Genomic DNA, 24796 nt, shown 5'->3' with positions numbered 1-24796 from the left:
GATATCTCTTCCTTCCCAAAGATCTCTACTAACCCCCTCCTCCTACCAGAACAAGGACAGTACCCCTTCTATGCATACACACAGCTCCCTAGTCTTTTCCCATCTAAGCATTTGTCACGTTACACTTGAATTGGCTACATTTCTTATGACACTATAAACTGTGAGGGCAAGAATACGCCTGTATTGTTGACCGCTGTGTCCCGAAACCTAGCACAGCAGCTGCCTCAAAACAGGTGCCGATAAAATAAATACTCACTAAGTGAAAACAAATGCATTTTTTTAAAGATCAGGTTTACAAATGCATGCTCAAATCATAGAGGAAAGCTTATTTAATTTACTTAAGGATTAGTTTTCAATCTTTTTGGAACACTAGGAGTTCCACGGAGATGCTTAGGGACTATGGCAGGGGGAGGACAGGAGAAATGAAGTGGCCAACAAACCGTTTTTTAAAACTGCTTTATTGAGGTATGATTGATACACAAGAAGCTGTAGATGTTTAATGCAGACAACTTGATGTGTTTGGCGATAAGGATACACCCATGAAACCATCACCACAATCAATGCAATAAACTTATCCATCATCTCCAAAAGTTCCTCCTACTCCCTTTGGTTTTGTTTGTTGTTCCTTTTGTGGTAAGAGCATGTAACATAAGATCTACCCTCTTAGCACATTTTTTAAGTATACAATACCGTATTGTTAATCATAGGCCCTACGTTGTACAGTAGATCTCCAGAACTTACTGTGCATAACTGAACCTTTATACTCTGACCAACACTTCCCAATTTACCCCTCCCCCTCAGCACCTGGCAACCACCATTCTACTCTCTGCTTAAATGATTGACTATTTTAGATTCCACATATGAGTGAGATCATGCAGTATTTGTCTTTCTCTGTCTGGCTTATTTCACTAAGCATAATGTACCCCCGTCCATCCCTGTTGCTGCAGATATGCCCAGCTCAACTTTTGTCTGCTTTGTGTACTAAAGGATTTTTGGTTTTCTAAAGCTATGTTCTTATATATTCCTAGAGAGGGCACATGCCCATATAGCTGAATCTTCCTCTGGGATACGTGGATGATGTATTAGGTTCCTACGTTATCATAAAAAGTGGCTTCAAACAACACAAATTTGTTATCTTGGTTCTGGAGGCCAGCAATCTGGTATGGGTCTCACTGGGCTAAAATCAAGGGACTGGGACGTGAGCATCATTGGGGAGCCGTTGTTCGCCCTACCACAGATGGGCTTCCCCTAAAAGGGTGTGCACATGAGCAAATTCTTCAATGCACATTGTCAGAAAGATGAAAGTCCACATCTTTCAAAAATTATCAAAAAGGGTCATGAACCTGGCAAAAACAAAAATCACATCCCTAGTGAAATTAATTTTAAAAAATTGATTTCAAGCAAATTATTTACATACATGTTTTTGGGACCATGTCCAAATACATAAAATACCACTACAGTAAATTAGTGCTAACTTTTTGGGAGGATAATTTGGCAAAATATATCGAAGTAGAAAACAGACATATACTTTAACCTAGAAATTCTACTGCTAAGACTTTTCCTTACAGACGTAGTGGCAAAAACCAAACACTACAAAAGAAGAGTGGTGATCTGAATTATAATACATCTATTATACAGAGGGACATGGCAGTTACTACAGTATGAAGAATGAGGGTGATGTCTATGTGTGGCTACAGAAGGACATTCAAGATAAATTGTTCAGTGACAAAAGTGCAAGACAGAGGGCAAGATCTGATGTCCTTGCATAAAGTTTCAGGAAGGACTGTGTGTGTACATGCTGGTTCTCAAAATAGTTTGGGGTAGGACACATGAGAAGCAATTGGTGGAGAGTGGGATGATAGAAGCAAGAAAAGAAGATTTTTACTTCATTTTGTGCTTCTCTACAATCTACATTTTCTATTGTGGGCCTGTATTACTACATTTTATAAAAGAGGGTCAGAGGCAGTTAACAACAACAAATACTAATGATAAAAACAGTGGGATTTATAATAATGTTTCCAAGCTTTTCTATGTGCCTCACACAGTTCTAAGCACATTACACAAATTATTTTATTTAATTCTTGTGTCTCTATGAGATAGTAACTACAATTACACCCTCGTGGCAGATGAGGAAATTCTGACTTATGAAGGTCAAGTTCCATGTCACAAAGCTGGTAAAGGGAGAGCTTAGATTAAAGCTTAGATTAAATTGAGGTCTCTTTGACCTAAGCCGGTGCTCTTAACTATTGTAGTTATTTGCATTTTCTTGCTGGTATTTTTTCATGTTAAAATAAAAATCCTAGTGAATATTTTACATATGTCTTAATACTGGTTAAAAAAAAGCTTCTTGAATGTCAAAACTAAAAGTATCTTCTTTCCTAACATGTCATAAATCTAAACAGGAATTATTATATTGCAAAGGCCACAAATGTTTTGATGCTCAATATATTCAAAACATAAAAAAAATTTTAAAAATTTTAATAAGAAGCATTACTCAAAATGACAGCATGGGTAAACACTTATAAGGAGGACAATAAAAAAAAGAGAAAGGGAAATATAAACAGGAAAAAGAATAAAAAAGGAATGAGAAGAAAAATTACAGCATTGTGCTAACATGTGGTTTACAGCTTTAAGGAAATGCTTTATAAAAGTAGTCTAGGCTATCATTTCTGACAGCTGCAATTTTCCATTATATGCACTAAAGAAATATTTTATTTCCATTAGATAGGATGAAGTTGGGGTATTTTTCCATGCGGAGATGATACCACTTATCTAGCATACTTTACTGCAATTGCAACCACACATCAGAACTACTCATTTTTTGGAGAGAAAATAATAGCAAAAGTAAACGAGCAACTCATTACCACTCCAGATTTGCATATAGTCTAAAAATAATTTGACCTGACATTTTCCAGGTAAAAAATTTAACTAGCCCTGTTCACTTTATTCAACATTTCAAGAAAGGGATTCTGCTGTGTTCCGGTGATTTGGAGATCATCTTACTTCCAGCTTCCTTCCTTTCTGATTTCTTTTACCCTGGCTGAGTCTCTTTAGGTTAATTTGCTCTCATTGATGCTTTACAAATAATCCCAGTGAGGTATAAGGGTGTTTATCAGGTAGGTCTACAGAAAGCCCCGGATAAATTAATGAGTCTACACATGGTTAAGCTAATGGGTTCTGATTTCGCAACTGTTGACCAGTCTCTAGTCCATTACTGGCTACTAAGCCATCAAACCATTTAAATAAACTATGTTCTGTCTCCCTATCTTGAAAAAAATTCTTAATAACAATAAATTTAAAAATATGTTAAATGTGACTTTTATATAACTGAAAGAGGACAAGATTTCAAGAAAATGCAGTTTTATAATTGTTGCACAAGTTTGGGTACTTTGTTGATTGAGCTGTGATGTTTAAATGAGTAGTAAAATGAAGACATTCCATCATTCATAAATTATTATTCATAAATTATTATATAATTATTCCATACCATTTATTTCTCTTGCCTTTATTTCAGAGAAAAAATACTACTTATGTTAACATTAGGATTTTCTCATAATTTGTCTTCTATTAACACCAATGCCAAATCAGATCACCATAGTTCTTAAACTCTTTTTAACTAATTTATGTTTGGAGAGGCTGCTTAGCTGAGGAATAGCAAATGAAATTGTTAGTAAAATTCGCAGTACATATATTTGAGAGTGAAATAAAAATTTTACAAAATGTAAACATCATTGTAGAAAATTGTATAAAATATCTTATTTTCATTTTTATATATTAATGCAATGTTTATATCATCTATCACTTAAGTAATGATTTTCACCACCTTGTATAATAATATATTCATTAAATCTTATTTATATAAAACCACAGGGATTTCATTTGACTTGTCCAAAGTGTGGATTTCATAAATATAATTTTTATTCATTTTCATTCTTTCAGTCGGTAATTAAATCTTTATTTAATAAAGAATTGGTAATGTCCTATTTACAAACTTTATGTGGATCATGCTCATTGCAAATTTTACTTTTGTCATATCTAGTTTTTAAAAACTTAAGCAGGCTGCTTCTTTGAACTTTTCCTATTTTCTTATATTTTTCAGCCTTTTTTCTCCCTGAGCTCTCTGCTTTTGCATTTTCTATTTCTCAACTTGAACTCATTCTCCCTAACCTTAAGGACTAAAAATAAAATGCAATTATATTCAAAGTGAACTTAATTTGACTACATTTTCACTAAATATATAAATGAAACTTTTTTAACTTTCAAAAAAGTTATTTCTAAAATTTTAAAAATTAAATATGAAAGTTAAAATGAAAAATAAATTATAATGATTAATATAAAATTTAACCTAAAATTATTTAAAAGAATCTGAAATTATTTCAGGGAAAATTAATAAAATCTCATTAAATACTTTCATAAAAATAAAATTAATTGCAATTCCAGCATTTAATGTCCATCTAATAATTGCTTACAAAATTTAGATTTTGCTTTACTCATATTACATCTAGACTTACCTATATGTAGATGTCAATATAGGTATGTACACAAACAAATGTAGGAGTGATGTAAACAGTTTAATACAGTTCCCAGGTGCCATGTGCCACAATGAACGTAGACAATGAGGAAAGCAAGAACGTCGATGCTCACCACCCAAAACTTCATTATGGAGGAGTCTATTTCAATAATTTTACCTGAGAGAAAGGATTTTACAGGTTAGTTTATCTTTTCTGTTTCCTAACTGCTTCCACATCCAAAATCCTCCCTGCATTCTGAAGCAGCAGCAGCTACACAACCCACAAACCTTGACAGCATTCAGTGGTGGCCAGCAACTGCTTACAGGATACAGGAAAAGTGGTGTGAGAAAGTGTGACTCCCAAGAGCAGATATTTAGGATTAAAGGTCTGCTCTGTTGGCACTAAGTCAGAAGCGACAGCAGTGCCCATGCACTCTTTCACAGAGTTTGTGATACTGAGGGCCCAGGGCAGAGGCCTGTCCTGCTCAGGTCCTGGGGTAGATGGTTGGGAATCCTGTGCCTGTGCTCTAACCCAGTCATGACTCTGTCCCTAAGACCTTCAACAGGGCTGCTGTCCCCAGAGGTATACCAATCATATCATGAAAAGCATTTGGGACCAGACTCAATGATGAGTATAGCTCTTTCAGAATGAAAAGACTCTGACATATCTGGATCTACAATGTGTCTCTGATATACTAAGAATCATGCCTTTTCTATTATGATGTAACAATCTTCCTGCCATTTTCTGCTGAAAGACCTTGGGCAAAGTTATTATTTTTCTGAGTCTTGGTTCTTCAGCCATAAAATGGGTTCAATAAAACCACTTCCTTGAGTTGTTATGAAGATTAAATGAGTTGATAAATTATAAAATAAATTGTTCATTGCCTAACAGATACCTGTTTTCATGATTCCTGATGTAAAATGTACTCCTCCACCCTCCATCCTATTGCTTAAACAGTAAGCTCCATCTACCCTCCCTGACATACCCTTAGATAAGAAAATAGACGAGTTGTTTTCTAGAGAAAAAAATTCTATGCCCGGGAAAGTCACTATACCTCCTCCAAACTCCATTGGAAACAGTGACTGCTGCTCTGCGATGGGCTGGCCCCTCAACCTGGACAAATTCAGCTTCCCCTTCTCCTGGACCCATGCTGCCCCTCACTGCTGGAGCTGCTCCTTCAACTCTGCAGTGTGGATTCCTTTAAATTCATGGACGGAATCTTCTCTAGGCCCTCAACCCCACCCAACAATCCTGCCAAGTGTCCTTTTTGGCCCAGTGACTATTTCAGATAGTTTTCACTTCATCCACATGTCCCACCCCTCCTCATTCTCAGCAGATAATCCAGCCTTCTGCTTCACACTGAAAATAAATTCATAAGATTGGAACCCTCCCAACCAGCTTTATAAAACCAACTTCATTGGACCCATCCTCCCTATCTTCTCCTTACCCGAGCCCACTCCTCTACTTGTGTTCCTGATCACATTTCTCCCTGATGTTCCATGGACTTCCCATTACACACAATTCGATTTCTATGCTCTCTCTTCTGCAAACCCTACCCTCCTGAATGAGTCGTCTCTATTCATTGTCTTACTTTCTCCAACACCCACACATTCCTCCAGCCATGCCCAACAGGTTCTACTTCACCACTTCACTGAAACTGCTGTCACCAACATCTTCAAGGTCAGTTGCATGGTGCCAAAGGTCTTCACTGACCTCGGGCAGCATTTAATATAGTTGATTCCTCTCTGCTTCATGGAACACTGTCTCCTTGGGACTGTCATGACATTTCCTTTCCTTTTCTTTTTCTTTCCTATCTACGCAGCCATTCCTTCTCAGTCTCCCCTGCCAGCTCCTCCTCTGTGCACAGCTCTGTGGCTTGGAGAGAGCCCTTCTGCACACTTTCTCTATTTACCCCTCACATTCTCACACGGCAACTGTATGCACCCCCACCACACAAGACAGGACACTGTCAGGGGCAACCCCAGCCATCCTGGGGAGGGGAATTATCATTCACATCAATGGGAAAGTCAAAGAATGAAACTGCTTCTTACTTGGCTCTGTCCAGGAATGTGACTAATGATATTGAAAATTTGTCCTGTTTTCTCTCTCCCTCAGCGCGGCTTTCCATGGGGCTGACTTCGTTCTCAGTCAGGCTCTCTCCACTGGCAACCTTGAGAGCCACAGGCAGCTCCAGACGTACATGCCCAGGATTCTAGAAGGAAAGACGACAACATTCTTCTCGTGTCTATTCCCGTTTTCCCCAAAAGGGTTCTGATAAATTCATCTCATCTCATAGTCAATCTGAGCCCTTTCCCAGGGTAGGAGTAGAGCAGAGTGAGTCCCAGACAGGACACATTAGTGTCCTTACAAGAACGATGAAGAAGGGAAAGGGACACTGGGCAAGAAAACAAAATATGTATCTACAACCTTATTTATCACTTTATGTCAATAATTTTACTGTCTGTATTTCTTGCCTCATTATGAGATTTGAGCTCCAGATTTTCATATCCCAAGTCCTTCTAGCCCTTATTATTTAGAAAAAACGTGTAGCCAAATTAAACAGTTCTAAAAGTGAACTTATTTTCTCCCCTAAAATTGTTCCTCTTTGATCCTCTCCTTCAGCAAGTGGCACTGCCATCTACCCAGGTGCTCAAGCCAGACACCTGCAGATCATCCTTGAGGGCTCCTGGCTGGACCTGATTTTCTAACTGATGTTCAAGTGCTATGTAGTCCGTCTGTCCACTTCTGTCACTCTCCTCTCCCATGGTCCTGATTCAAGCCACCATCACGTTTTGCATAGACTCCTAAAAAAAGTTTTCTAATCGATATGCCACTTTTGGCACCTATTTATTCTCTTTCCCTTTTATTTTTAATGTTAAAGAAATGCTGTTGAAGTCATATGCGTACATGAAGTAGCAACAGGTTTCACAAAGTTTGCTATAAAACACGATGCTGGTCCTCTAGTCATCCTTCCCTCATTTCTCTAGAGGCAGCTGCTGACACCTCTTTTAGCTGATTGTTTAGATATTTACCTCCTGAATAACATGCCATGCTACAGTGCTATTTTTTTGATATTTTTCCATTTTAGCCATTTCCAACTGACTTCCCACTGGAAAGGACCAGAACTTAACTCTCTTTCCTCTGCTCCATACTCATCCCACTACAGTTGTATTGCAATTTTGGATTCATATTTTGAATTGATAATCAAAGTTTTACAGTATTAAAATACATAAAATCTATTCACAACTGAGTATATTAATAATAGTATTTTTTTTTTAGTTTTCTCCCTATTTGTTTCCTCTAAGCCCTCCCTCCCTCCCTCCCTCCCTCCCTCCCTCCCTCCCTCCCTCCCTCCCTCCCTCCCTCCCTCCCTCCCTCCCTTCCTTCCTTCCTTCCTTCCTTCCTTCCTTCCTTCCTTCCTTCCTTCCTTCTTTCCTCCGTCCCCCCATCCCTCTCTCTCTTTCTGGTCTGTGTCTTCCATATCTTCTCTCAGGTGCCTGCTGTCTGCATATTGAAGAGAAGGGACAATTGGACATTATGAGTGGGGCTTGTTATCTGTGAACTTCACTGTCAGATGATCTGACTGGGCCGTTTAATTCCAAGAAGTTCCTCTAAAGGAGGCCATTCCACTCTCCTGCCTTATAAACAAAGGCCTGGCTCTTGGCACTTGAGGAGTGGAGAATTAAGTTGCCAGGTCTCAGTATCACTCTGCTGACATCATCTAATTTGCCTGTTTTCAGCAAGTCACCCCTTCTTTTGGGCCACGTCTGGTATCCCCCAGTCCGGAAACCTCCTCTGCAGAGACTAAGCTTCCACTCTTCTCCAGGGTGGGTGAGAGACAGTTGCTCAGCTGTATGGAACAGAGGAAGGGTTCAACTGCTTTTTAAACACTCATTAGACCAGTGCTCCGTACCCCAGTGATCCCCTCGTCCCCAGTCACCTCCACAGTCGGAGGTAGCTGTTGTCACTAGTCACTCAGCTTTGGGGGATTCTATTGCATAAATCAGGTTGGTTCTCTGCTTTCTCACTGCTGGTTTGGGATTTAGTTTTCTCGGGTCTGCTAAATCGTTTACCACTTGGCTTCCAGCTTCTAAAATTTTATCAATGTTTTTAGCTTCCAAAAAATATTGATTTATTATTCTAAAATGTTCACTATCCTCCTTGTCACTTTGGTTTGATGTCTTCTTAAGAAATACCCTTATTGTCCTTTTAGAAAGGATTGAGAGAAGTTGAAGTAGAGACATGTTTAATCTGCCATATTTTAACAAAAATCCCCTATTCTGCTTATTTTATCCACTGTGTCAGGTTAAGAATATAAATCTAATCATTACTCACCTGTTTAAAATGCTTTAAAGACTCCCTTGTTCCTCAAATCAATTTCAAAATTCTTGACAAGGCTCAGGAGGGCACTGGCTTGGCGTCCTGTTCACCCGTCCACTTCCTTCCTGCCACTCCCCTCTTCCAGACAACCACTTCCATCCATGCTTGGCTCATCCAACAAACATGTCAAGCTCTTTCTCAATTCTGCTCCATTATGAGTTTTATTTCCTTTTCTTGGATCATCTTCTCTCACTCTTCACCAGGCTAAATGCCTTCGATTTTGACTTGTATTGTTTTCTTCATACATTCACGCAATATCCACGTACTTTACTAAAGTGTAAGTTCCAGCAGTGCCTGGGTCTTATCTGTCTTATTCGCCACCTTTTCCCCATTGCTTACTTCTGCTTAGATGCTCAATAAATATTTATAAAATTAGAATTTAACTCAAGCACGTGCTTATATCAGCTGTCACAAAAGTCTTCTCTCCCACCTACACTATTCTGCTGCTGCTTTTCTTGGTCCCTCAAGGTTCAGGAGCTAATGGAGTTGACGAACAGGCTCTGGCTTTGGCCAGAAGATGAGTCCTCAATCTGAAATGTTATATGCACTATATGGACATGGACCTACTTGTCTTCATGGTTGCCTTAGAATGCTGTGGGGCTTAATGGCTGTTTACTGAATGGCCCCTTGCAGTCAAGAAAAATATAGCAAAGGGTTAACCTGAACTGGGAGAGGCAACCTTGAAGAGAGTCTACGAATAAGTCAAGACAAAATTATGACATCCAAATCTAAAGGTGTGCCAAACTTCTGAGTTAGGAGAGATGAATCGGAAAAACACAGGGACAAAGTTGCAGAATGAACAGCAAATTTGTTAGATGAGGAGAGAAAAAGTAGTAAGACCTAAGATGCAGAATGAATTGTTTGTATCCTGCTGCAAGAAGGGTCATAATATCTACTTTGTATTGTTATTGTAATAGTTATAGGTTGTGTATATGGCCTTTTTACATTTTAGGGTTCTAACAAATGGTAGTATTATACATATTACTTTTAGTTAAGATGGTACCTCATTCACATATTTTAGAAATGGGCATATTTTTAGAGTACTACTAAGAGGAACACATCTAGAAATTATCTCTGAAGGGAACATATATATTCCTTGGAACAAGTACCAGTAATATATTTTAGCAGGAACTCATAGACATCTATATCTGAAATGATTCATCTTTCCTACCTGTTATATTTCACTGCAGATTCAAACACTCAGCAGGGAGAGTCTAGTTAGCTTAGCTGGGGTATTGGTGCCCACCTCAAAAGTGTAGTTCCCTGGCTGTGGGGAAGAGAGACTGATTTGTAAGTCCTGGAGTGAGGTTCTGCATACCCTAGGCTACTGCTGTGTGCAGGAGACACCTGAGTGAAGCCATTGTCACCATGTCTGACCAGGAGGCAAAACCTTTAACTAAGGACTTGAAGGATAAGAAAGAAGGAGAATATATTGAACTCAAACAGCAGTAAAATTCATTTCAAAGTGACAATGACAACACTTCTCAAGAAACTCAAAGAATTATGCTGTCAGAGACAGGGAGCTCCAATGAGCTTACTTAGATTTCTATTTGAAGGTCAGAGAATTGCTGATAATCATATTCCAGAAGAACAGAGAATATATGGTCACAAAAGACGTGATTGAAGCTTTTCAAGAACAAATGGAAGTCTCGATCAGTGGTTTAGATATTATTTTTATCTTTTTCTTTTTCCTCAATCTTTTTTTTGTTTTTAAAAATAGCTTTTTTGTAATGTATTGTCCAAAATGAAATTGAAAAATGGTACACTATCTCTTTAAAACATCTGGTAATTTGAATTCTGGTGCTCATTATTCATTACCATTTGTTTTTATTGTGTTGATTTTTGTTGATCAAACCTCAGTCCCCTTCCTATTGCACTTTCCTTTTTAGAAATTACGCATGTGCACAGAAAGCCACCTTTTCCAGGACTGTGCACTTTCAGGCTCGTGGAGATGCACAAGATCGACAATCAGAGTGTTGGTACTGACTGTCCAGGTGGCCCTGAAGTTCCAGCATAGGACTGCTTCTCTCCTGCACGATGAGTTTCAGTGGGAGAGGGAAGTTCCTCAGAGAACTGAACTGTGGAAAAATGACTTTTCCTTAACTTGAAGCTACTTTTAAAATCTGAGGGTCTGGACCAAAACAAGAAGAATATCATGTTGGAGACAAGATGACAGATATGCAGCGAGTAATGACTAACTCCAAAGATGGCTTCACCAAAGAGAAAGCATTTTAAGATTTTTAAAAAATCTTGTCATTTAAAAAAATTTTTTTTTAATGTTTTAAAGATCTCAGAAAAGTTCTAATTTTTATTATCAGTTAATAAAGTTACTTATAGAGAAGTATATACAACAAAACACTGTTCTTTTTTATTTTGCTCGTACTTTTTGGACTGGGATATGGGTTGTAAATGAACATTATTTGTACCAGCTTCATTAAAATAAACAAAATAGTTGTAAATAATAGAAAAATGTGTAGTACCCCCAAATAATAATAATCATCATCATAATAAAACAGTAATAGCAATAACATAACTCAATGTTTCATACATAGATACACACCTAAAAAGTAATATCAATGAAATATTTTAAAGTGCTATCTACAGCTGTGTTTTTTTTAAATGGGAATTCTTTTAATTACTAGAACCTCTGAATCATCTCAAGTCAGTGTTTTTATGCTTTATTTGCAAGTTGTATTCTAGATAATAGGTCTCAAAGGCCTGAAGAAAATGTGACTCAAATGCCTTTTTTGAACTTCACTCTAATTCCCTGAAGACATGACATTAGATGGGAAAGAGGACGTCCGTGAAATAATTTTCTTTAGATACCAAAAGCCCTCATTTCTAGAAGTTTCTGCATAGACACAGGGAAATTCTTGAAATTGGGCCTTAGAGCCCTCCAATTTTGAGGGCAACTTGTCTCTGGAATCTTAGCAATAAAACATAGACTGCTGTTTTTTTGTATGACTCTATTTATCACGGGTATCCAGTGCCTTGTTTACATTTCACTACAAAATGCCCTATTAAATAATCTTGTTTCACTTGTTTTAGAGAAGATTTTTGAAGCATCTGTTAATGAATAGAAAAATGTTGCCAATTATATGAGTATTCCAAAATCAGTTATAATACTTATGACATCATTTCAGCCAAACAAAAATGATGGAAAAGACATGAGACTACGTATCTTTGCCAAAAAAGAAACAAAAACAGAAAAAGGAAAAATGCCAGGTGATGATGATGTTGAGGATAAGTAGACTTTCTCCTTTTTTGACTTTAGCTGCTCCCGTTGTAATCTTTATCTAAGTTCTATTAATTATAAAATTACATCAATTGTAACAAAAAAAAATAATAGTGTTTTACTGAATTTTATGAGTATTTAATGCATTTATTATACATATCTAATTTTCACACACAGACACCATTGAATACTTTACATCATGCTGAAGTCTGCTAGTTTTTGCCTCACACATTCCAATTTATCAAAGAAATAAAAGAAATATTGTTGATCTAAAAGGAAGAATTTATTACTGTTTATAAATGACAGAATTTTGTTCTAATAGAACGTGATGGTTTAAACGACAGTAAAAATCTTGTACCAGAAACATCAGGGGGAGAAATTGGAACTCTTTATTTTGTTTTTTTTTATTTCTAGTTTGTTAATGTGGTGTCATCAATTCAATTGACAATGATTGAGTTTTGAATGATAAGCCAAACTTGTGTTTTAGTTGTAAACTCGACTTGGGTCATCATGGCCTTTTTAAATATTGCTGGATTCTATTTGCTAATATTCTGTTTATGTTTTGGGGTCTATGTTCATGAGGAATATTGGAATGTAGTTTTCTTTTATTGTAATGTCTTTGTCTAATATGGGTATCAGGATGATGATGGCATCCCAAAATGAGTTTGGAGGTGTTCTCTCCTAATTTCTGGAAGTGTTTGTGTACAACTGAAATTATTTATATGTCAAATGTTTGGTAGAATTTACCAGTGAAATCTTCTGGGCCTCAAGTTTTTGTGGGGACATTTTAAACTACGGATTTTATTTCTTCAACATACATGGGGGTTTTCATGTAATCTATTTTTTCTTAAATAACCTTTGTTAGCTTGTGTCTTTCAAGGAACAAATTAATTCTATCTTATTTATCAGACTTATTGACATTGTATTTTCCATAATGTTTCCTTATCATCTCTTTAATACCTATAGGACATGTAATGGTGTCCTCTCACTCTCATTTTTAATACTGATGATTTGTGTCTTCTCTCCTTTTTTATTCTAACCAATGTATCTATAAGTTTATCAATTTTATTGATCATTTTTAAAAACCAGTTTTTGGTTTTATTGATTTTCTGTATTGTTTTTCTTTATTTTTATTTGATTGATTTCTGCTTTTAGCTTTATTGTGTCCTTACTTTTGTTTACTTTTGGTTTAATTTGCTCTTCTCTTTCTAACTTCTTAAGGTGGAAGCTTATATAACTGGTTTGAAAGCTTTCTTTTTTTCTAGTATAAGCAAATGTTACAAGTTTTTCTCTAAGCACTTCTTTAGCACATTCTATACATTTTGACATATTGATTTTAATTTTTACTCTTCAAAATATTTTTTATTTTCCTTGTGATTTCTTCCTTGTTTGTGGCTTATAGTAATTTGGAAGTCTGTTTTTAAAATTTTACCAATGTCTTTCAGTAATTGATTTTCAATTTAATGTCTTTATGGTCAGACATCCTTGACACCTTGTATAATTTCATATCTTTAAATTTATTGAAATTTATTATGTGACCCAGAACATGGTTTATCATAGTGAATGTTCCATGTTCCTTTTAAAAGAATTTGTATTCTGCTATTTGTTGGGTGGAGTGCTCTAGAAACATCAATTAGGCAAAGCTGGCTGATAGCATTGCTTGGGTACTCCATATATCAGCTGTCTATTTGTTCTACCAAATGCTGAGAGACGAGAGTAGTTATGGTTTTATCTATTTCTTCTTTGAGTTTTACCAATTTTTACTTTACGTATTTTAAAGCTGTGTGTTTGGATGAATAGATTTTATAATTTTATGTTATTGATGGACATATAAATGTTTATCTTTTTCATTAGAAAATGTCCTTCTTTATCCCTGGTAATACTCCATGCCCTGAAATCTATTGTGCCTAGTGGAAAAACTTCTAGTCTAACTTTTTTTTGAATAGTGTTAGCACAGTATATCTTTTTCCATCATTTTACTTTTCACCTATCTGTTAAGAATGTCTTTTGTGTTTATGTTTAAAGCAGGGTTTTCTTGCAGACAGCATGTAATTGGGACTTGTTTTTTATTCAATCAAGCAATTTCTGCTTTTTAATGGAATATTAGGCCATTTACATTTAGTAAAATTATCAATAGGCTGGTTTAAATCAGCCATCTTGCCATTTGTTTCTATTTGTCTTATCTGATGTTTGTTTCTTTTTGCCTCTTTACCGGCCTTATAGGAGTAAAATAAATGAAGAAAAAAAAAAAAAAAAGAATTCTCACGATTCCCTTTTATCCCCTCTATTTACATATTAACCATAAAATTTATTAAGTGTTTAATGTTTATAATATAAGTATTTAATTTATCCCAGTCTACCTTCAATTAACAACTTACTATTGTGTATTTCCATTTTCCCTCTCTAGCCTTTGTACTATTGTTGTTATAAATTTTACTTCTACAAATGTTATTAACCTCACAATATGTTGTTTTGTTTTTTGCTTTAGACCATCAATTATTTTCCAAATAGATTTTTTAAATGGGGAAATATATTTACCTACTTTTTTTTTTACAAGTTCTGATGCTCTTCATGCCTTTGTGTAGATCCAAGTCTTTATTTGGCATCATTCCCCTTCCACATGAAGAGCATCCTTTAACATTTCTTGTAGCACAGGTCTGCTGGCAATAAATTCCCTCAGCTTTTGTTTACCTGAAAAAGGCTATCACACCAAGTTCAAGAGTTTGGATTCCAATCCTAGTCAACTGCCAAAAAATAAAAATAAAAATAAAGAAACTTTATCTTGCTTTCATTTTTGAAAGCTACTTTCATTGAGTAAAGAATTCAAAGAGTATCATTTCCCACCTCACATTTTAAAAAGTTCTCCTCATTTTTTTTTCTGGTTTACATTGTTTTGGACAAGAAATCTACAAAAATTCTGATCATCATTTCTCTGTATATAATACACCTTTTCCCCTTGGCTGCTTTAAAAGTTTTATCACTACTGGTTTTCAGCAATTTAATTATGGTATGCCATAGTGTGGTTTTCTTAACATTTTTTCTACTTGGAGTTTGTTAAACTTGGATTTGTGGATTTATAGTTTTTATCAAATTTGGAACTTTTTTGGTGATTTTTTTTTCTGTCTGCCTCCTTTTTTCTGGAACTCCAATTACGTGTATGTCAGCCTGATTGTTACAGATGTCCTCATGTTCTGTTTACTATTTTCTGTCTTTTGTCTCTCTGTACTTCATTTTGGATAGATTCTGTCACTAGATTTTCAGGTTCAGGAACCTTTACTTTCGCAGTGTTTAATATGCTACTCACTTCCTCTAGTGCATTTTTCATTTCAGATACTGTGTTTTTTATCTCTACAAGTTACATTTTGGTTTTTCACACTTTCAATTTCTCCTCTCATCATGATCCTACTTTCTTTTATGTATTTCAGCAGATGGATCATTTTTGTAATAGATGTTTTAATATCATTTCCTGCAAATTCCATTATCTGTCATTTCTTTACTGTTTCTTTTTAAAATTTATTTTAATTTATTGAATCAAAATTGATTATACATATTTTGGGGGTTCAACATTGAGGTATACTGATCAAATCAGTACTACTAGCATATATATTGTTACAAATATATATTATCACAGAGCAGATGCTTCTTCTGTCACTCTGAAATGGGCTTTGTGGAGAGAGACATCCTCTTCTTTTCTTTATCTCTGCTGGTGACTCTCCTTGTGTCAATACAGTCCAGTGGCTGGCGGACCATCTGCGTGGTGGTTGTGGCATCTAGCTACTTTCATGGCAGCCACATGGGCCACCCACGTGAAGGTGATGTTTTTGGCATGCTCCTTGGTGCTGGCAGGGTGCCCGATTGTGGGGTGTGTCTGGTCCCTGGCTCCATACCTCGGGTCCCCGGGTGGGCCCCAAGATGTTAGTGCAGTGTGCCTGGTTGTGGGAGTGGGGTCCGGGCCCTACTCCAAGCCTCTTGTTCCCAGACAGGCCCCAAGGTGCTAGTGGTATGCCTGGGCCAGAACTAATTTTTTGTCCATTGCTTACTTCTAAAATGGGGGAACTACCTGCAGGGACCAGTACTTGAGCTGTGTGGTTGAGCTAAATTGCTGCTTTACCGCTGATTCCCTAGGGAAGGCTTTCTGTGCAGCTCAGGGTTTAATGGTTGATGTTATAAGGTACTTGCATCTCTCCAGAGACCCAGTGGATCTGGGTTCTGTAGAAACTCTGATCTGGCCCTGAGTTTTTCCATTAAACTTCACCCCATGCAATTCTGCATTCCCAACCAGTCTCTGAGTGGTCCTCTGCTGATTGGGGGGTGGATCAGCTGCCTTTGCTATGTCCCAGTGTTCTCCCACTGGGCCCATCTCCCCCATTGCTGTGCTCCAAACACTTCCCATGGGACAGGCTCTGCACCAGTCCATTGTGATGACTCACTGGCATTTGAGCGGCTCCCTTTTCTCAGTTGTTCTGGCTCCTCACCCCGGCATGGGTCCATGGGAACCCTATTAGTGGTTTTGCTGTCCTGGGGGCTGCCAAGGCCCTCTTCTCCCCTGCTGCCTCCAAGTAACTCCATATGAAGGGCATAGCTGCAGCTTCTGCCAGCTCCTGCTCCATGTGCTCAGCAGCTCCAGGCTTAAAGCACCGCCACCCGTATTGCTCTGAGCAGTTTTTTCTTTCTCTCATTGTGGTTTCTCCCGCTTTCCTGAACTCCATAGGTCTCTCCTCCTCTTTCCCTGAGCTCCAGCGACCCCAGCTTGGCTGATGTTACATTTTTATAGTTGAAATTAGTTGATTTGTGGGAGAGAGTGACACTGGGAACCATCTATTCTGCCATCTTGACCAGAACTCCTCTTTACCATTTCTAGTAACTGATTTTTCAAATGGGTATGGGTTACATTTTTCTTCTTCTTCATATGAGTTTAATTAATTAATTAATTTATTTGGTTAGCTGGCTGGTACATATCTAGTGAGTTTTAATAGGATGCTGAACATTATGAATTTTACATTGTTGACTTCTGGATCTTGCTGTATTTTAAAATACTCTTTGATTATTTTCTGGAAAGCAGCCAGATTTCTTTAGAATTGCTTATTCTTTTAAGATTTGTTTTTGAGTTCTTATAAGTTGGGTCTAGAGTGGTCTTTATTCTAGTCTTCAATGAAATTTCTCTACTATGGATTAAGAGTCCTTGAACAATTTCTGGTTCCGTGAACTCTGGGTATTGTTTGCCTTATGAGTCCTCAGTAGTTGTTCTTTTCTTGAAAGCTGTTTTTGTCTAGTTTTATGGAGCACTTACCCTGTTACAAACACTTTGGTATTCAGGCAAAGATTCAAGGATTTTCTACTTAGATTTCTGGAGATTTTCTTTGTGTACTTCCTTTCTTTTGGGTAATCTGCCCCATGAATTCTAGCTGGCTCATTCTCTTAGACCTTCAATATTGGTCTAATCAACTCAGACTGATTGCCAGACTTTATTCAGTTTCCTCTACCTGCACCATAGAATCTTACCTTTGGCAGAAAGTATAGGTGATGGTAAGTCTAACATCAATTTTTTTCCTTCAGATTTCACAGTTCTGTGCAGCCAGTTCTCCAGTATTGAAAAATAGTTTTTCTCCTACTGTAACATAGTGACTATAGTTAATAACAATGTATATTGCATTCTTGCAAATCACTAACAGAGTAAATTTTAAGTGTTCTTACAACAAAAAGTAGGTATGTGAGGTAATGCATATGTTAATTAGCTCAACTTAGCCATTCCACAATGTATACGATATTTCAAAACACCATGTTGTATATGATAAGTATATCTAATTTTACTTGTCAATCTAAAAACTAAATAATAAAAAAATAGTTTTCCCCTATAACTTCCAATTGTTTAGATATTTATGGCTGGAAGATGATTGTGAACTGCATTACTCCCTCATGGCAGAAGCAGAATTCCACATATTTATTTTTCATATTATTACTATATTATTTTTTATTAATGTTGGAGAAGCTTATGTGAAAAAAGCTTTTTGGGAGAAATTATCAAGTTTTAAAATACCTTTGTAGATAATGCATATCTTTATTGAGGCAGCGTGGGAGTGGAAGGTAGGAGAGGAGATGTGTTAGACAGTTAGGCCTATGGTTTCCCAAAAGAAAACATCATGTCTAAATTATCTTTTTATTTCCAGAATAATCATAATGCTTGACACATAATTGACTCCCTAAACACTGCTGGACAAAGAACAAAGGAAAGAAGAAACAGATGGATGAATAAAAAAGAAAGCTATAGGGCTTAATTTGTTAGAGCACAGTGTTATAACACGAAGGTCAAGGGTTTGGATTCCTATACTGGCTAGCCGCCAAAAAAAACCCCACGAAAAAACTGTATACTCAGAAGTAGAATTATTTTTGTCAAATGATACAAATATACAAATATATATACACACACACACGCGCACACACACACACACACACACACACACACACACACACACACACACACACACACACACACATATATATTTTTTTTTTTGAGGCTGACCATACATGGATCTGAACCCTTGACCTTGGGATTATAAGGTTGTGCACTAACCAACTGAGCTAACTGGCCAGCCCCAGATATATTTTTAAGATCTTGTTACATACTGCCCTTTTGCTCTTCAGAAAAATGGCACTAATTTATATTACCATCAGCCATAAAAGCATTTACTAATTTCCTTGCAGGCCTGCCAATATCGCACTAAATTAGTTTTATGTCTCTAAGAATTGATGAACAGCAAACATCTAGAGTCATTAATTTGCACGCTAGACCTTCAAAATTCTATGCCAATTTTCTTGTCAAAATTAGGACCATTAATAAAAGATTTTGCCTGGGAAGAAAAGTTGTTTACAAAATTATTCCATCCTAACTATTTCTGTATTCACGGTTTTCTTTAAAAGAGATCAGTTGTAAAAATTCTGGATTACTACATTATTTTTAACCTATGATCAGACTTTCAGTCTTTTAACATGAACCATTTATTGGCCGTGTTGTATATACTTGTCCTGATTTGAAGCTATTAAAATGCCTTCAAAGTCCATATTAAAATATGTTGATGAGTTTGTCAAGATATAGGCAAATTAATATGTTTTAATATCATGTAAAGAAAATAGTTGAACATACTGACCAGCTGCCAAAAAAAGAAAAAAAACATGGAAGATTTTCTGAAAATAGGGCAGTCTACATAAACTGAAAAATCTTTCAAATAAAAAAATACACAGACATGATTAATAAAAAATAGCTAACATAATTTAAAAACACATAGCTATGTTCACAGTAAAGTGAGGGAAGTCTCCAGAGCACAAAAATGTAAAGGAAACTGAACACAAGAGTAAATGTGAGTTGATACTTTAGCATTCTAAGTGGAGTATATGAGTCTTGATAAACTAGAAACTTGGCAATTAACTGAGCATAAATCTATGCTGAGATAGCAAATAAAAAATTGAGACTAAAGAAAGATAAGGAATTGAACTTATATACACATATAAAGAAGGGCAAACTAAAAGTTATTTGTCTCTAGCACAGGTAGGTGATAACGAAAACTTTTAGTCTCAGCCAGGATACTAGTTAAAAAAAATAGCAAACCAAAAAAATCCCTTATAATCGTGACCCTTATCACATAGGTGGTAGATTTAAATTTCCATCATCTCTGTAGTCTGGGAACTACATACCAATAAAGTAACATAAATTTTGGGGCTAGATTAGTTATAGTCCTGGGCTATCTCAAATCAGATCACATAGAATTTCTACCATAAATTCTTGGGAAGGGGCTGGCCAGTTAGCTCAGTTGGTTAGAACATGGTGTTAATAACACCAGAGTCCAAGGTTCAATCCCTGTACCAGCCAGCTGCCAAAAATAGATAGATAGATAAATGAATATAAAGCCGTGGGAAGATAAGCTCACCATCTAAAAGTATAACTCACCATCTAAAAGTATAACCCACCATCTAAAAGTATAACTCACCATCTAAAAGTATAAAGCACATATAAAAACTATCTACCATGAAAAAGAGTTGGCAGAGAAAAAAAGATATGATTAGACCCTACCTTCAAGAACAGAATTATCAAGTATAAACTAAAAGTATGTTTAAATAATTAAAGTAGCATAAATTAAACAAACAAGGATATGAGAAAGGCATAAGTCATTATGAAAATTACCAGGCAAATTTAAAAAGAAAAAATGAGTTTGTAGAAAATAAATATATAGTCACTGAGATCTAAATATTATTGAATAGATTAAATATAAGATTATATGAAGATAGAAATAGAATTAGTAAGTTGTACTGAGGAAACTGTTCTGAAAGCAACACAATAAAAAATTATGTAATATGAAAGAGAAATAAACAGGGAGGATAGAATGAGAAAGTCAATGTATGTATAAGTGATATTTCATGAGAAGACATGAGAGATACTAAAAGAGAGGCAAATTTTCTAAATTATATAAAAGAGAAATTTAATGAAGCCAAAATTTAATGAAGGCAAAATTTAATGAAGGCAAAATTCAAGATTCATAAGTCAAAACAAGTAATCAGTAAGGTAACAAAAGTAAATACTTAAACTAGTAAATGTCTGAAACAAGGAGATGATAAGCAATAAGGCATAATAAACAGACTTACAAACAGCGTCAATAATAGTGACAAGACAGTGGAATAATATATTCAAAATGTTCAGAAAAAAAAAGTGAGAAGCTATATAAACTATCATTCAAATGTGAGGTCAAAATGAAGGGCTCTTAAGATTAAAAAACCTGCGCAATGTTATAACACCAAGGCCAAGGGTTGGATTCCTGTTCCGGCCGGCTGCCAGGGGAAAAAAAAAAAAGATTCAAGAAACCAGAGGGAATTTACTGTTAACAAATGTTAATGAATAAATTATTAAGGGAGGTACTTCAGGGAGGGGAACATTGATTTCAGAAAGAAATGAGATGCAAGAAGGAGAAAAGAACTTGTAATAAATTGATAAATCTTAAAAACACGGGATTGAATATAGAACATAAATATGAAGACTAATCGTAACTCAAAAGTAAGGTAATATGAAAATATTGGACAATATTAGCTTGCAAGATGGGAGATGGATCAACAGAGTTAAATCATTCTTCTGAAGCAGGAGAGAGTAATTTTTAAAAATATTTTTAATTTTAAAAAGTTTACATAAAGTAAATTCACTCAATTTGCTGTATAGTTCTGAGTATTGACAAATGCACGGAGTCGTGTAATCACACCACCATCAAGAACTTTCCATGACCCAAAAAATTGCACTGTGTCCCTCTCCCCTTTATAGTCATTCCCTTCCTCCACTCCTAACCACTGACAACCCTGTAGTTTTGTCTTTTCCAGACTGCTATATAAATGGAATCATGCAGAATGTACCCTTTTGAGTCTAGCTTATTTCACTTAACATATGCAATTGACATTCATCCGCATTCTTGAGTACTAACAGTCTTGTCCATTTATTCCATTATCTGCTCATCTCAGAGTTGGCATCTGTAGATTATCTTTTCCTTTAAGAATTGGTTAGATTTTTCTGTACTTTTTATAAATTTGTATTTTATCGTCAGCATTTTGGATATTATGGTGTTGAGACTCTGGGTCCTGTTGAGAAAATCTTGTAGAGAATATGACTGATGTCAGACTCAAAAGTTCTGTCTTGGACTGTGAGGTTCCATTGTCAATTTAGATTTCAAAGCTTTGCTATGTTGTGTGTATGCACCTTGCACATGCACCACTCATGAGCCAGTCTGAGAATTGGCGACTGTTTTACATAATAGTTCAATTCTCAAAGCCTTTGCTGTGCTTCTTTGAGTCTGTTCTGTACACGCACAGATCAGGTGGAAGACTGGGACTTGTGTCAAATTATACATGTGATTAGGGAGTTCCATCTCTCTCTTTTCAGGGATTCCCCCCACATTATTAATAACCTAGAGTTCCCTTTTCTCAGATCTTCTGACCAGAAAGATAGTTCTACTAAGCATATACTAAGATAATCATGTTTGTCTTTCTCTTTACCCTTTAATCTATTAATGGATTTAAACACATTTCCTAATATTGACCTCTTTTTGCATTCATCCAGTGAATCAGTCATAATATATTATACCATTAATGCTCTGTTAAATTCTGCATGGTAAAATTTTCTTTACAATTTCTGCACTATTTTCTTTTCATTCTCTCTCTCTCACTCTGTGTTATCTCTCTCTCTCTCTCTGTTATCTCTGTCAGCTTTTGGTGGTATTATTGCTATGCTGATTTCATAAATGAAAGATGCTGTGATAGTTGATTTTATGTGTCAACTTGGCTAGGCTATGATGCCCAGACATTTGGTGAAACATCTAAATCTAGATGTTGCTTTTTAGATGTGATTAACATTTAAATCAGTAAGAGACTTTGAGTAAAGCAGATTACCTTCCATAATATGTGAGGGCCTCACCTAAGGTCTCCCAAGGAAGAAGGTATTCTCCCTCTAGGTTGAGATATCAACTCCTCCCTGAGTCTGCAGTCTGTTGGCCTGCCCTGCAAAATTCAGACTTGCTGGCCCCCACAATTGTGTGAGCCAAATTCTTAAAATAAATCTCTCTCTGTCTCTCTCTCTGGTTCTTATACTACATTAGGCATTTAATTGATACTTGATATTGACTAAATAAATTCATCTCTCTATTTTTTAAACTCCCAAACACATTCAATGCAGATCACACCTTCAACATAGGATGTAATTCAGTCCTTAAATTAGAATATCAAAGAAATGCATCTTGTTGATTCATACTTAAGCACAATGAACTTTTGTTATATATTTGAGTGGTTTTTATTTTGTTTTTTCCATTTTACTATAGTCTATGTGAAATGGATATCATTTAGCTTACTAGTATAACTGCTTTTTCATTTTCTCAGTTAAGTTCTGAGTAGAATCTGCTTCTTGAAAGAAGGGAGGATTATTTCTTCCCCCTAATGATCTATGCAGGATTTTTAGTCACTCAACCTCAATCAAAATTTCAGGTGACTTCATAATTCCACTTTTAGAAAATAGTGACTTTACCTACAGATGTACAACGTGTCCAACACCACTATTGCCAATTTTCCTTCTGTGTGCAAGCAATGAAAATAATGGTCTCCTTTTATGCCAATTACATCTGGGCACATGTAGTGTTTGTTAGACCAAGTGATTCTTTTAACACGAGATGCAATATTTATATATTCAGCACAACATTTCAACAAATGTTTGGTAAATACATACTATGTGCCAGGGACTTTACTACACATAAAATATAAAAGTTATCCTTACTTTTGAAACACATATAATCTACTAGTGGAAGAGACAAATAATTAAAACAATCAGTTCAGTACAAAGTAGTGATTTTGCCCGAAGCATGGGGCCAGTTATCAATTTATCGCCTCTCGACTCCAAATCCATCCTTCACTGCTTGTTTGTGATACTGAAACATTCGTCTCTTGCCAGCTGGCACGATGTCAGGCATCAGCAGTAGAGGGCACTGGAGGGACACTGCAGGAGGAAGGGATGTCTCTTCCTGGTTCTGGTGTGCTTTTCCACACTCCTGCTCCTGCAATTCTGCACCAGCAATCATGACACCCAGCGAAGCTCACCTCCAGTTAGTTTCGGCAGCACCACTGCAGCAGCACCGCTGTAGAGTTCGGAAAGTGCCCCAGGTAGCTTTCCAGGAGTGCGGCAGTGCCTGCTAAGGCAGTTTGCAGCTGAGTTCTACAGTCATCTTAGCTGGCTTTCCAGGACAGGGTTCAGTGGCATCTCCCCATGCCCCCAGCAGCAGCTTATCTATGAACTCTGTAGTCACCCCAACTCGCTTCACATCAGTATATTCAGTGGCACACCTCCACAGTGGATTCTGGTGAGTTCTGTGGGTGCTCACGGAGTTCAAGAAAACCACCTGCAGGTGACTTCCTATTGGTTTTCTGGCCAATCCAGCCAGTAGCCAGCCAGCATCCCAGCCAATTCACCAGGAGCCCCTGCAGGCAGCTTCCCAGCAAATCTCAGCCCCTCAGCGGGCAGTGTCCTGCCAACTAGATCAGCCATTGGCCCCTCTGCAGGAGGCTTCCTGCTTGCGAGTCTCAGACCATGGTTCATGACCGCCACTCTCAGCCTGCTGCTCTGGCCTGGGGAATCCAGCAGGCTTCTCCATCATCCGCTATGCAGCAACCACTTCAGTGAGTCCCCTCCTTCTTGGGTACCCTCCCTCAGCCTTAGGGTATTCCTTAGGATTCTCTTTTATTAAATAGTTAATAATTCTTTATATTAAGCCCTTTCTTTTCAAATTAGTGTGGCATTTCTGTCTCCTTATTGAACTCTGACTGACATAAGCACTATTAATTATATCTTAACCATAGACAGATTGATTGATCCTAAATTAATAATGATACATAGAACACTATGTATGTGCTGTGTAGTGATATGCCAAAGTACCTATATTTACATGTTTTTCCTCCTTGCTAATCATGCAGATTATACCTTAAATAACTGCAGGTTTTTCTAATCTCCTTTCTCCTAGGGACCACTATTAATCTTCCTTTCATCTGAAAAATTCACCTAAAAAATCCATTCTCATATAACATAAAAATAAATGTTGAGGAAATAGTACAGAGTGAATCCTACCAGATTTCTCCAGTCAAGAACTGGAGTGCATTATAAATT

At 36.6% G+C, this 24796-nt stretch overlaps 1 pseudogene; it reads left to right on the top strand.

Moving 5' to 3' along the window:
* The first annotated feature begins 10259 nt into the window (after positions 1 to 10259).
* LOC134379154 (small ubiquitin-related modifier 1-like) lies at positions 10260 to 10908 on the top strand (annotated as a pseudogene).
* The last annotated feature ends 13888 nt before the right edge of the window (positions 10909 to 24796 follow it).

Source organism: Cynocephalus volans, chromosome 5 (genome assembly GCF_027409185.1).
Source record: "Cynocephalus volans isolate mCynVol1 chromosome 5, mCynVol1.pri, whole genome shotgun sequence".
NCBI classification, from domain to species: domain Eukaryota; kingdom Metazoa; phylum Chordata; class Mammalia; order Dermoptera; family Cynocephalidae; genus Cynocephalus; species Cynocephalus volans.
The sequence above is the reverse complement of the archived record's forward strand: the minus strand, read 5'-3'. Positions and strand labels throughout refer to the sequence as shown.